General features: G+C 36.5%; 2 long non-coding RNA genes across 2 annotated transcripts; one reads left to right on the forward strand and one right to left on the reverse strand.

The window, feature by feature from the left end:
• Positions 1–6203: 6203 nt before the first annotated feature.
• On the reverse strand, positions 6204–10678 carry LOC128290654 (uncharacterized). Its single transcript, XR_008280439.1, has 2 exons — positions 10218–10678; positions 6204–6373 (listed from the first exon to the last, which is right to left on the reverse strand). It is a non-coding gene; the product is annotated as an uncharacterized LOC128290654 (long non-coding RNA).
• Positions 10679–10817: 139 nt separating this feature from the next.
• LOC128290655 (uncharacterized) lies at positions 10818–12453 on the forward strand. Its single transcript, XR_008280440.1, has 2 exons — positions 10818–10944; positions 12203–12453. It is a non-coding gene; the product is annotated as an uncharacterized LOC128290655 (long non-coding RNA).
• Positions 12454–12758: the final 305 nt, after the last annotated feature.

Here is a 12758-nt window from a genome sequence, read left to right on the forward strand (position 1 = left end):
TTAAGGAAAGTGTACCTATCAAATAGTAGTATAGTTCAACAAGATCGGATTATCGAACCCAAATGAACTACGAGTACTAGTGTTTACTTACTTTTTATTATCTAGCCTAAAAATTAAGAGGTTTGGTTATCTAAACTAATTACTAACTAAGAATGCACAGAAATAAATTTTGGGAAAATACTTTTGGGAAAATTGGATTGATTAGGACAATACCTAAGGAAAAATCCACCTAGACTTCACTTGTTATTTGACTCTGAATCAGACGATTTATTCATTTGACTTGATCCGTAGAAATCCCTAAGTTATATTATTATCTCTCTCGAGACTAATAACGTCTAACCCTAGGTTGAATAATTGAAATCTCTTTCTAATTAACACCCTAGAATTGCATTAACTCGATCTATGGATTCCCCTATTAGGTTTCACCCTAATCCGGTAAAATCTTGTCACCCTATCTCTAGGCGTGCAATCAACTCCACTTAATTATGACAAATTTACTCTTAGACAGGGTCTATTCTCCTCTTAATAAGAGCTTAACTTGAATCAATATCCGGGAATATCAAAACAAGAATTAAGAACACATAATTAATAACAAGTCAAATATTTATCACACAACTCAGATAATAATAACAAGATCCATCTTAGGCTTCATTCCCCTTAGGTATTTAGGGGGTTTAGTTCATACTTATGAACGAAAACATCTCAAAAGCATAAAGATAACAAAACACTAGAAAGCCCAAAACTCATGAAGGAACTTGAAGGGAGATCTTCAGTCTTGATGATGAATCCGGCTTCTGAGATGGATCAATCGGCATTCCTTGAGTAATTCCTTGCTTTCTACTCTACATTCCCCTCTTAAGTGCCTTATCAGGTGTTTAAATAGGCTTTTGGATGCCTAAGAGCCCTAAAAATTGGCCTTTTCTGAATAGGACTATACTTGGGCTCGACAGGGACATGCCCGCGTGTGATTACTCCAGCCCGTGGTCAAGGCTGTTGAATAGGCACGGGCGTGTAGTCTACCCGTGTAAGTCGTGCTTCAATCCTGCCAAATGGACACGGCCGTGTGACACGCCCGTGTGAGGAAGTCCAGGCCCTGTTGATTTCCTATTTGGGTCTATTTTCTCTGTTTTTGGCCCATTTCTCACTCTTTTTACTCTCTTATGCTCTCCTAAGTATAAAACATGAAATTAAAGGATTAAGAGCATCGAATTCACCAAATATAAGGAGAAATCATCCATAAATGTGCTAAGCATGGGATAAAAATATGTATAATTTACGGTTTATTAGTTTCACATTTCAGTTCAAGCTTCGTAGTAATTAAGGCAAACCATTAAGTCTTTATTAGAAATCTGAAGTTCATTTGCTGCAAAACTAAAAACTAGAAAGAAAAATGACCAATGGCTTGATATTCATTGAAGTGGATGCTACCATAATATTGGGATTTTTAGTAGCTATGGGGATTTGCAAGGAGGTAGGCTTCAATGGCCTTGAAGAATACACTTGAAATCTTTTTTTTTTTGCCTGCCTTGATTGTCTCTTCCTTCAGCGCAATTTCACCCATGCTGTAATATTTACTACTACTCTTACTTATGGATCCTCCACCTGGAGAGGCCTCTAACTTTATTTCGTAAGTGATTTTGTCAAGCATGTTCATCGGCGGATCGCCTTCAATCACAATGTAAATGTACACAAAATTTTCTATTAAGAAATGACTTACATGTAGATGAGCTTCTTTTGTTGCATGTGATATGCATGCATGTTGCAGCACGATAGATTGCTGCCTTTTGTTCTTTTGTTATGTTGATTAGCTGTAATTGAACTAAGTTGGTAAGATATTTGATGTGATTAGGTGTTGACTGATTTGATTAATCAACTTATCTTTGTGTACAAGTTTTTTTTAGATTTTCAAGATGTATTAGTGTTGTTAGATAAGGATTAGGTGATTGTATTTTTTATTGCTCAAGCTGACTTGTTGCTAATATATGTATGTATCAGTTGACATATGAAGAAGTGGAATTTTTAGTTAAAAAGACTATTTTTTTTTGGTCTAAATAAGCACTTTTTTTTTTGAGAAAGTCTATCGGGACAGTAAACACGTAACTCTCTGTAATGCTTGTGTGGCGTGATCTGAAAAGCCTTAATGGCATATTCTATGAGGCCTATGTGGTGTATTCTATAATGCCTATGAGGCATATTCGGTAATGCCATCATGGCAAAAATCTGGTTAATCGCCTTTGTGATGAGATCTAGGTAAGATTTAAGGTTTCTTTGCTAACTAACTCTATGATAAAGATCGGGTAAGCCTGAAAATAACTATGTTTGGTTAGCCTTGTGATGAGATTGAATGTGCTTTGAGGGGCGTTTCTTGAAAAGTGTTCACAATAGTGTTTCTAAAAGAGTTAATTCCCCTTGATAATTCGTAAGTACAAAGAACTTGATGTAATCGCAGATATGGATCGTTTATGTGATCGTCAAATCTGAGTTTGTCTACGCTATGTAAAGAATTGATCCGAGTTATCTAGTATTTGCCAAATCTAAATAGTTTTCATGTTATGCATAAAGGCCATCTGGAATCTAGGTTGTTTGTCAAGTTTGACATTATCATGATATGTTACGTAGTTTTCTGGAATTCTTAAAATGATTTAGAATATTTCGTTATCAATAGAAGTGATTTGGGGTTAATTTAAGATATGATCTTATTGGTATTTTGATAGTTATCATAATTAGTATGAGAATCCGCCAAAGGTAAGATCAATATGAAGTTCATCCTAGGGGGAAAGTATTTGTGAATACTCATCTTAGGGGAAAAATATTCAATGTTTGTTTGAAGAAGATTCTATCAAAGATAGGTTCTGTATGGATATTCTTCTGAGAAGTACATTTGTTTTCTGAAAAGGAAATGAGATCTGTATTGATTGGTGAAGTCTGGAATTAGTTCAATGAGTGACTTGTGAATATATTGGTCAAGCATGGAAGTTGATGAATATGTATACGCCGTTACAGAAAAATATCCGCAAAAGATAGAGATGAAACCCAAAACCTTCAAGATGATGAATTTAACTAGAAATGTTTCAAGGTAATCTTTTTTTTTTCTTCATTCGATCTATTCTGTTGTAAAAAACAAATAGAACAGCGTTCAAAAGTTTAACATTACAAAATTTCAAAAGAAAACACATTCAATTACTAACAGGCCTACGTTTACATCAAAGCAATAGCTCACCATCAAGCTTTAAAAATTTTCTCACGATTTATACCTACAATCACCAAGGAAGATGCCATCTCGTTTCCATTCTTTTCTGCCATTGAAAAAACAACACTTCCTACCTTCTCAATGTTTTTTTCAATATCTTCAAAAGTTGCTTGAAGCGACCATGGTCTCATCGACTTAGTTGCACACTAATAAAACACCACTATTGAACCAAGTTCTATAAATAGAGAATCATTTAGCTTCCATTTCATAGCTAAAAATACTAACAATGCTACCATCACCGCGCCAATCTCTGCCAAATCAATATCATTTGTTGCTACTAAACCTAAAATTAAAGCTCTTGCGACTCTCTCCTTATCTCTCAAGACACCTCTACAACCTATTCTATCCTCGTTTGCAATCCCACAAACATTAAACTTTAAACATCCATGTAGAGGAGGGTGCCATATCAATGCATCTGGTTTGGATTTAATTGAATCAACTCTTCACCTATTCGGATGTATCCACCAAAAGTTCTCCTACGACATTAGTTCATCATAAACAGATTTAATCCACAGTAGTGCCCTCATCTTTGATTGAAAAATCAAAATTTCCATAGTCATCATCCTTTTTTCAAAGACCATACCATTTCTTGCTAACCATACTATCCAGCAGGCTGCCGAAATTGATATCAACCAAAAACTTTTCCTAATTTTAGCCATTTTCATGTTATTACACAATGAGTAAAATTACTCAAAACCATCTACCTGTTTCCAACAACCCTCCCACCAATTGAATATTTTAACCCAAAAATCTTCAATATATTTTCATTTGAAGAACAAATGGTTTGCACTCTCCAGAACTCTTTCTCACCACGGAGAACTAATCGAGATGTTTTGAAGATTCACCCCTCTTTTGACAAAAAATTCCTTTCTAGGAATTCTGTCAATAGTGAGCATCCATAGAAAACTTTGCACTTTTGGTGGTACCTTAAGTTTCTATTTTTTATCAAAATCAAAATTTATATCTTCCCCTCCATCCATTATCAATAATTCAGAACATTTTCTTACTGAAAATTCCTCGTTTCTATCATGTACCCAACAAAACTTATCTTCCACATCCGGAACAACACCGTGTAACTCATCCTCTTAACCAATTTGCTAAGCATCACCTTCTCTCTTTCTAATAACGATCTTGTAAAGAGGTCATTCCATTCTTCTTTACTAAACCAATAATTTCTTATAAAATCAGTTACCGTTCCTTCCTTTTGTCTTGCAAGGCGAAATAACCTTGGAAATTCCTATTTTAATGGATAATTACCACACCATATGTCCATCCAAAACATCGTCGTCCGACCATTCCCAATCCGCCAACAAAAAGAATCCATCCCCACCTATTTACACACATTGGCATCTTTAGAATTCTTAACAATACCTCTTCACACAGTTGACATATCTTTTGGATGAGTCGTCCTAAAACGCCGCCATTGCACTTTCGACCCATACTTAGCTAAAATGACCTTACGCCACAATGCTTCTTTTTTTATCATAAATCTCCAGCTCCACTTAGCCAATAAAGCTCTGTTTTTTATTCCTAAATTTACCAGACTCGCTCATCCCTTCTCCTTTGGCTTATATACTATATTCCAATTTATCTTAGCCATCTTTTTTTTCCCTTCCGTATTCCCCCAAAGGAAATTCCTCCTTATCTTGTCAATCTTTTTTATTACTGTCATCAGAGCTTAGAATAATGACATGAAGTAAATCGGTAAAAAAGAGAAAACAGTGTTGATTAACACTACTTCCACAGCCCATGAAAGCGTACGACACTTCTATCTCAATAATTTCTTTCTGAATCTTTCTACAATAAGGTCCCAAGTGGTTATTCTTTTCGGGTTTGTTCCTAAAGGAATCCCCAAGTAATTGAAAGGTAGAGATCTGATCTTACATTTAAAAATCACTGCCATCCAAAATAATGCTTCTTCTTTCACATCGAATCCCTTAAGTAAGGTTTTTTGAAATTGATACTAAGACCCGAAAAGATCTCAAAACACTATAGTATATACTTCGCATTGCTCAACTCTTTTTCATTCGCTCTCAAGAATAGAATAGTGTCATTCCCAAATTGTAGATGATAAAAATCAGACCAAGAATAACATTTTGAAAGCCTTCGATTAGCCCCATCTCCACAACTTTGTCCAAAGCTAAAGAAGAACTTCCATCACTAAAATAAATAATAATGGAGATAGAGGATCTCCTTGACGAAGACGTCTATGGAATTTGAATTCATTTGTAGTTAGCCTATTAACGATTACTACTGCTCGCGATGTAGATATGCATTCTATCATCCAACCTCTCCAATTTTCACCTAATCCCATCTTGAATAACACCAACTCTAGAAAATCTCACCGAACGCAGTCATAAGCTTTAGAAAAATCTAATTTAAAAATCAGATTGCCTCATCTTCCTTCTTTCTTCTTGCTCGAGTGAATTATTTCATTTGCTATTAAATCCCATCAAATATTTGTCTTCCTCTGATGAATGCGCAATGTGTATCGCTCACCACCTCTCCGATTACCTCCCTTATCTTTCGAGACAACACATTTGACACAATCTTGTACAAAGAGCTCACCAAACAAATTGGCCTAAAATCTGATATTTCATTTAGATTTTCTACCTTGGGAATGAATGTGATAAATGATTAATTGATACTCTTCTCTAGCTTTTTCGATATAGAAAAAATCTGTAACACCCCAAACCCGGACTAGAAGTTTGGCTCGAATCTGGTATGTCACACTGAAGTGTTTTTCGAAAACCATGTTTCCATTAAAAACCTTTCTTAATAATTAAAACTTATACCCTTTTAAACCTTGTTAGAAACCTCAATTTGAATAACATTCTTAACAACTTTGTAAAAATCTTGGCGATTCTGGAAGCTTGATTTAAAAACAATTACGGATACGTGATGTTTTGAACAACAGTAGTTGCTTTGGAAAACTGTGTTCTAATACTAGCAATTATAAGAACAATAAGTAAAATTTCAAATTTGAAATCCAGAAAATTACAACGGCTTTACTACAACCCACATAAAACATTTAAAAGTAATAATCAAAACTATAAAATAAACAGTGTGTGTGGCTTCCTCCGAGCCCCTCGCAGCTCCGATCCGTCTAAGGCTAGAAATTACCTGAAAGGTTAATAAACGGGGTGAGCTTACGAAACTCAGTATGAAATCCCCTACTATAAAAAGGAACAATCGGTCATATAAAAGAATTAAAAGTCGGCTGACCTTACTTACGATTTCAGATCAATTGGACCTTAGCCCACTATAACAGAGCAAGCAGATGGGCTTTAACCCATTACAAAATAAGAAACATTATCAGAACTAGAATCAGAATCGGTGTGAATCGAATCGAATCAATATCGTAATGTGAATCAAAATCAAAATGTGAATGCAATCTCAACCCAATCCAGCCGTATACACCCCCATACCAACCCTACACTCCATGAGGGGAATAGCTCAACCCACCCAGCCCTACACTCCACAGAATTTGCAGCATGGCTGCCAAAACAGATATTGTAATAGAGTCACCAGATACAGATATTTTGGCAGAGCCACCAGAACAGATATTTGTGGCATAGCTACCAGAATCAGATAATGTGGCAAAGCCACTTAACAGAATACGTGGCACAAAGCCATCGATAACTGTAATAACTTCGACACATAGCCATCAGTGACGGTAATATAACTGGCACACAGCCTTCGGTAAATATGATCGACACAGAGTCGTCAAAAAATATGTTAGGCACATAGCTACAGGTAAATACGTTTGGCACGAAGCCATAGTCAAGATGCCACGAAGCCATATTTAGGTTGGCACAGAGCCATCGATAACGGGTCTATAATCGGCACGAAGCCCACAATATCAATACGAAGCCCACAATAATGGCACACAGCCTTCAGTAACATGATCGGCACTCAGCCATCAATCGGTCCACAGTCGTCTCGGGCGACCCGTGCGACCTTAATGATCGATCTTCCTCCGCATGCGAAATCCCAACCCATGCAACATGTCATGTATGAAGGATGTCATGCCCATATTTGAATCAAACAATCACAATCAAGTCATTCATATCACCAACATATATTCACAATCAAATCCGTCAACCACATAGTCCAAGTCAGTCACTTGCCCACAAGGGCAAAACAGTCATTTAACACCCTAGGGGCAAAATGGTAATTTTACCCCACAAGGTATCTCGGTAACTCCACCCTACAGGGGTATTTTAGTAATTCTACCTTACAGGGGTATTTCGGTAATTCTACCCTACAGGGGTATTGCGATAATTCTACCCTACAAGGGTATTTCGGTAATTCTACCCTACAGGGGTATTTCGGTAATTCTACCTTACAGGGGTATTCCAGTAATTCTACCCTACAGGGGTATTCCGGTAATTCTACCCTACAGGGGTATTTCGGTAATTCTACCTTACAGGGGTATTGCGATAATTCTACCCTACAGGGGTATTGCGATAATTCTACCCTACAGGAGTATTTCGGTAATTCTACCCTACAGGGGTATTTCGGTAATTCTACCTTACAAGGGTATTGCGATAATTCTACCCTACAGGGCTATTTCGATAATTCTACCTTATAGGGGTATTTCAGTAATTTTACCCTACAAGGGTATTTCGGTAATTCTACCCTACAGGGGTATTTCGGTATTTCTACCCTACAGGGGTATTTCGGTATTTCTACCCTAAAGCCTATTCTCAGCCCAAATGGGCCCACACGCTCGTGTGGCCTTTTTAGCCCAAATCTAGCCACAGATATGAGATTCACCTAGCCTAGTCCAATATTTACTACACAATCAAACAACTTATCCAATTGGGTCCAGTAGGCCCATGGGCCATGGCCACTTTCATTGTCGCGCCCAAAGTAGCCATCCTCTGACTAGACTAGTGAGAAATACACACGATTGGAGACTGGAGTTAATCCACGCTCCGAGCACTCTTAGCCGTGCCCAACCCAACCGAAAGCACGCCACAAAGCGAAAGGATCGACCAAGAAGGGTACCTTTACTCTCCTCATGGTTCTCTCTATTTAAAGCCGACCAGCATCCACTCTTATGTTAGCTTCCGATGTGGGATCCTCCATCATCGAGTTTAAATTCAACACCAACTCTTGCCCCCTGTTAGAAAAATAAATGCTCTTTGCTTGCCATGGGATTCAACCCATGCCTCCCTTAAATGCTCCACACGCCACTTGCCACTAAGCCACAAGGCTTTTGTGTCACAATTTCTCCAACAATATTCTTAAGGCCTATCTACTACACCTGTGGTTTGATTCACCTTAAACCAAAATTTTTGCTAGAGTCCGGTTTGAACCGGGACTTCTCCAACACTTCTCAAAGACACTTAACCACTAAAACAAGCCTTCAACTACGAAACTTTCACGCTGTGACAACAGAATATTATAAGCTACCTTCAACCGCTCCCATGCTCAAGGCCCAAAACTTCTAGGCCCAAATTCAGGGTGTTACAAAATCAAACATTAATCTAAATAGATCCTCCTTTACAATCTCCCAACTTTTTTCTTAAAAAAACACAAATTAAAACCATCCAGTCCAGGTGTTTTTGATTCATCGCAACTCTAAACAGCCTCTTTAATCTTTTCCATTGAAAATGGTTCCTCCAATCTCAAAGCCATCTCCTCATTAAGCATTTTGAACTTCAGATCCAATTCCATTCTCCACTTTCTTGCTAGGCAATTAAAATAATTTTTTAAAAAAATTGTACAGTCCCTCTTTCATCTCTTTAGGTTCCTTGTACCAATGATCTTTAATTTTCAAACTATACACCATTTTTCTTTTAACCTTGATTTTAACTGCTCTAGGGAAAAAAAACACAATTAGGATCCCCTTCTTTTAACTATGTCATTTTTGATTTTTGACGCCAAATAGATTCTTTAAATTTTATTGCTTCTCAAAGTTTAACGTTCAACTTTTTTAATTCCTCTGTTTCCTGCTCGGTCAATTTTCTGTGTTCGCTAGCTTCATCAATCTCCTTTATCCTATCTTCGCTTTCTATAATTCTTTTTTTCCAAAATATTGCCAGCACCCACATTCCTTTTCTTGAGAGCTCCTTTAAGTTTTCGTAACTTTACTGCCATTTGCCCTTTTAAACTACCCATTCTCGACCATTCCTTCTCAATTTATCTCTTACAGTCTTCCTTTTTAAACCATACATTAATGAACTTGAAAGATCTTGGTCCCCAGTCGATTGTTTCATTTAACAAAAAAATGGTATGTGATTCGATATCGATCTGTTAAGTCCTTGCTGTTGTAAGTCTTTCAATTGAACCAACCATTCTTCCTCTAGTAAAAATCTATCAAGTTTGCTACATTTATTTTCCGGACCAATCCATGTGAACATTTTCCACAATAACGGCAAATCAACCAGCTTACATCTATCAATAAAGTCACAAAACTCCTTTGACCCATTCTCTATGCCCAAACAGTTGATTCATTCACTTCTATTTCTCACCACGTTAAAATACCCACCTATTATCCATGCTCTACTAAATTGACTTCTCAACCTATATAGATCTTCCCAAAGAATTTTTTGAACTGACATATTTTTTGGAGCATACACATTAATCAATATTGTCTTCATCCTTTTACATACTCATTTTCCTTCAATTACAATGAACCTGTTCCCACAAAACTCCATATTGGCCGAAAACATACCCTTATCCCATGTTGTTATCAATCCTTCTGACTTCTCTATTGCAGCTGCAAAATTAAATTCAAAACAGTCATCGCCCCAAATTTTTCTAACTAAATCCACTGACACCATTTCTAACTTAGTTTCTTGAAGGAAGCAGACATTTGCCCTAGTCTTTCTCACTAATCTATTGACAACTTCTATTTTAGCTACTGACCCTAACCCTCTGATATTTTAGGAGACAATTCTCATGTTTCAAATCGAACTAAATAACTAAAGAAAAATCCAGTAAACTAACCACTCACCAGTATCCCGAATTCCTTTTCCCTCTGCCTTTGATAGCTCCCTGTTGTTGCCCCTTAATCCTCATTATCTCTTCAATTACTATCTCCTCATCGCCTTGCACACTAAACCCTAATCTTTTCCCCACCTCCCACGTCTTCTTCACATCTTTTAGAATGACTTTTCTTCTGTTACTGATGTCTTAGTCTGATAATGACAAGTTTTCTATGCTTTCGTCGTTCCTGGAATCAACCTTTCCCTTCGATTTTCTCATTCCCCTATCTCTCTTTAGCTTCTCTTTCGTTGTGAGCACTATGTCCTGTATCTCTTACACAGATCTGATTCTCTTATTCAATACTTTCTTATTTCTTTTGTTTTGTCTTATTTGGAAAAATTCTTCTTCAATTTCAGATGCTGCAACCTGATCCCTTAGTCCCTTTGTTTTTGATAAAAATGTTGAATTTTGATTTGACTTTGGGCTCCCTTCATTAACTAAAATCTTCATTTCTTTCTCATTTAAGTCCATTTCATTTCCCTCAATTATTTGTGTTTCTAGCCCTTTATTCTGATCCAATACCAATACCAAGCCCATATTAATTAAATCTTCTTGACCCTGATCTATTAAGGCTTCAATAGCCTCCCCTTCTTTAGGTAAACTCATTTCATGACTTGAAGAATTATTCTCCACATTAAATGCTTCAGTCGACAGTCCCTGCCCCCCGTTTTCATTTCCTTCATTCTCAAGGCATGGTACAATAACTACTTCATCCCTATTGTTTCGTCTTCCCTCCGGTGACAGCTCTATCTCTAATTTTTTTACTGATCCCCCTTCCGATGATGCGTCTTCTTCTCTCAGCATTTGCTCTCACTTTTTTTTTTTTGTTTTTCATTTGTTTTTCCCACCAAACCTCTTTCTTTTATTCTGATTGGAAATATATCATTGCCAACCTCCAACATTATTACTTCTTCGACTTTATATGCTCGCTTTATTAATATTAAAATATTTATCTTCCCAAAGTTGTTTACCATTGTCAGATTGTCTCTCATTGCTATTATCTCTCCCCATAATCCTGCGACTCTCTTAAATGTTTAGTAGTTCCAGCAATGAAGTGGAACCCCTGAAACTTTTATCCAAGCTGCCCTTTCCGTCACTTTAAATTTCTCCGACCAGGGCTCTATATTAATGAAAAATTCTTTCAGATATGCCTAGTCTTTTTGCTTTAATATCTCTAATAGCTCATCATTAGGAACTTCAATTAGAAAGTATTTACCCTGAATTTTCTTGACTGTTAATTCTCTAAGGCCTGTTCTACCTATTCTTTCAGACAAGCTATTTATGTTACAGAAGTCCGTCGTCTCCCCTACCAAGCAACGTTGTAGATTCTAGAGTTATTGGTTCTCTACATAGCCTTCAATGACTTTAATTTTGTTCATCTCTGTTCTTTCCACTTCCACTAATTTTAACCTCCCGTTTAGTACATTTCCATTTGATTTTTCCCTTTCCTCTTCTTGATACTCCATCCCTCTCGACTGCATCTCCTCCTTTTGGCTTAAATCTTTCTTTGCCTAAACTTTTTTTTCCATATTTTCCTTTTACCACTAAATCTGGCCATTTTCACCTGGATTTTTTTTCCCAAAATCACTAATCCATCAAGCCTCGAAATTTCCTTTTGAGCATCCACCAGTTTTGCAAACCTTACAAATCCAAACCTCTTATCCTTCATACTTCTCTTGGCTGGAATAAAATCATCCAATACAATCCCATGAAATCAGAATAATGCCCATAATCCTTTCCAATGCATGCTATCTGGGATATTGCACACGAATACCGTTATCGAATTATCACTCACTTTTCGATCACCCATTTCGTATCACATATATATATATTAAATTACCTTAAACTCCCCCCAAAACTCCAAATAAATTATAACTAATTTTGTTTCAAGGTAATCTAGAATTAAAACTCACTAAATTTATATGAACTTATAGGTATTTGTTCATGTTTCAGGTTCTACTGTAGAGTGGATACGCCAGGAAGGATCAAGCTAGGATTGCACCAGGTAGCAGTGAGTTGCAATATTATGCATACAAAAGGTATCATAGGAGTGTGGCGTATAGTACACTGCGCCATGAAGATTCTATTTTTAATAAAGTTTTATGTTGTAACATCTTACGTTATTAAAAAATTTATTGTAAATATTTAATATCCTCTTTATATTAATGAACGGTACAAAAATGAATAAGAAGTATGTTTTAAAATAGATTACGCCAGATGCATGTTTTTGTGTTGTAACATCCGATATCTAGATTTGGTGATTCGGTTGGGTAGAGAGTGTTACAAGTATCATGTCTTTTTTATCTTTTAAAAGCATGTTTGGCAATTTGTCTCTACCAAACAACGCCTTAAGCAATCATTGTTGAACCAATATCGCTTGCATCTTAATGCGCCATAGACTTAAACTATTTTTCCTAGTGAATTTCTCGACTTCATATTTAGTCAATGATACACTTGTAGTCATATCAATGTTTTAAGTGACAATGGAAGCAAATAAAAAATAAAAAAT

This window comes from Gossypium arboreum, chromosome 3 (genome assembly GCF_025698485.1).
Source record: "Gossypium arboreum isolate Shixiya-1 chromosome 3, ASM2569848v2, whole genome shotgun sequence".
Classification (NCBI taxonomy): domain Eukaryota; kingdom Viridiplantae; phylum Streptophyta; class Magnoliopsida; order Malvales; family Malvaceae; genus Gossypium; species Gossypium arboreum.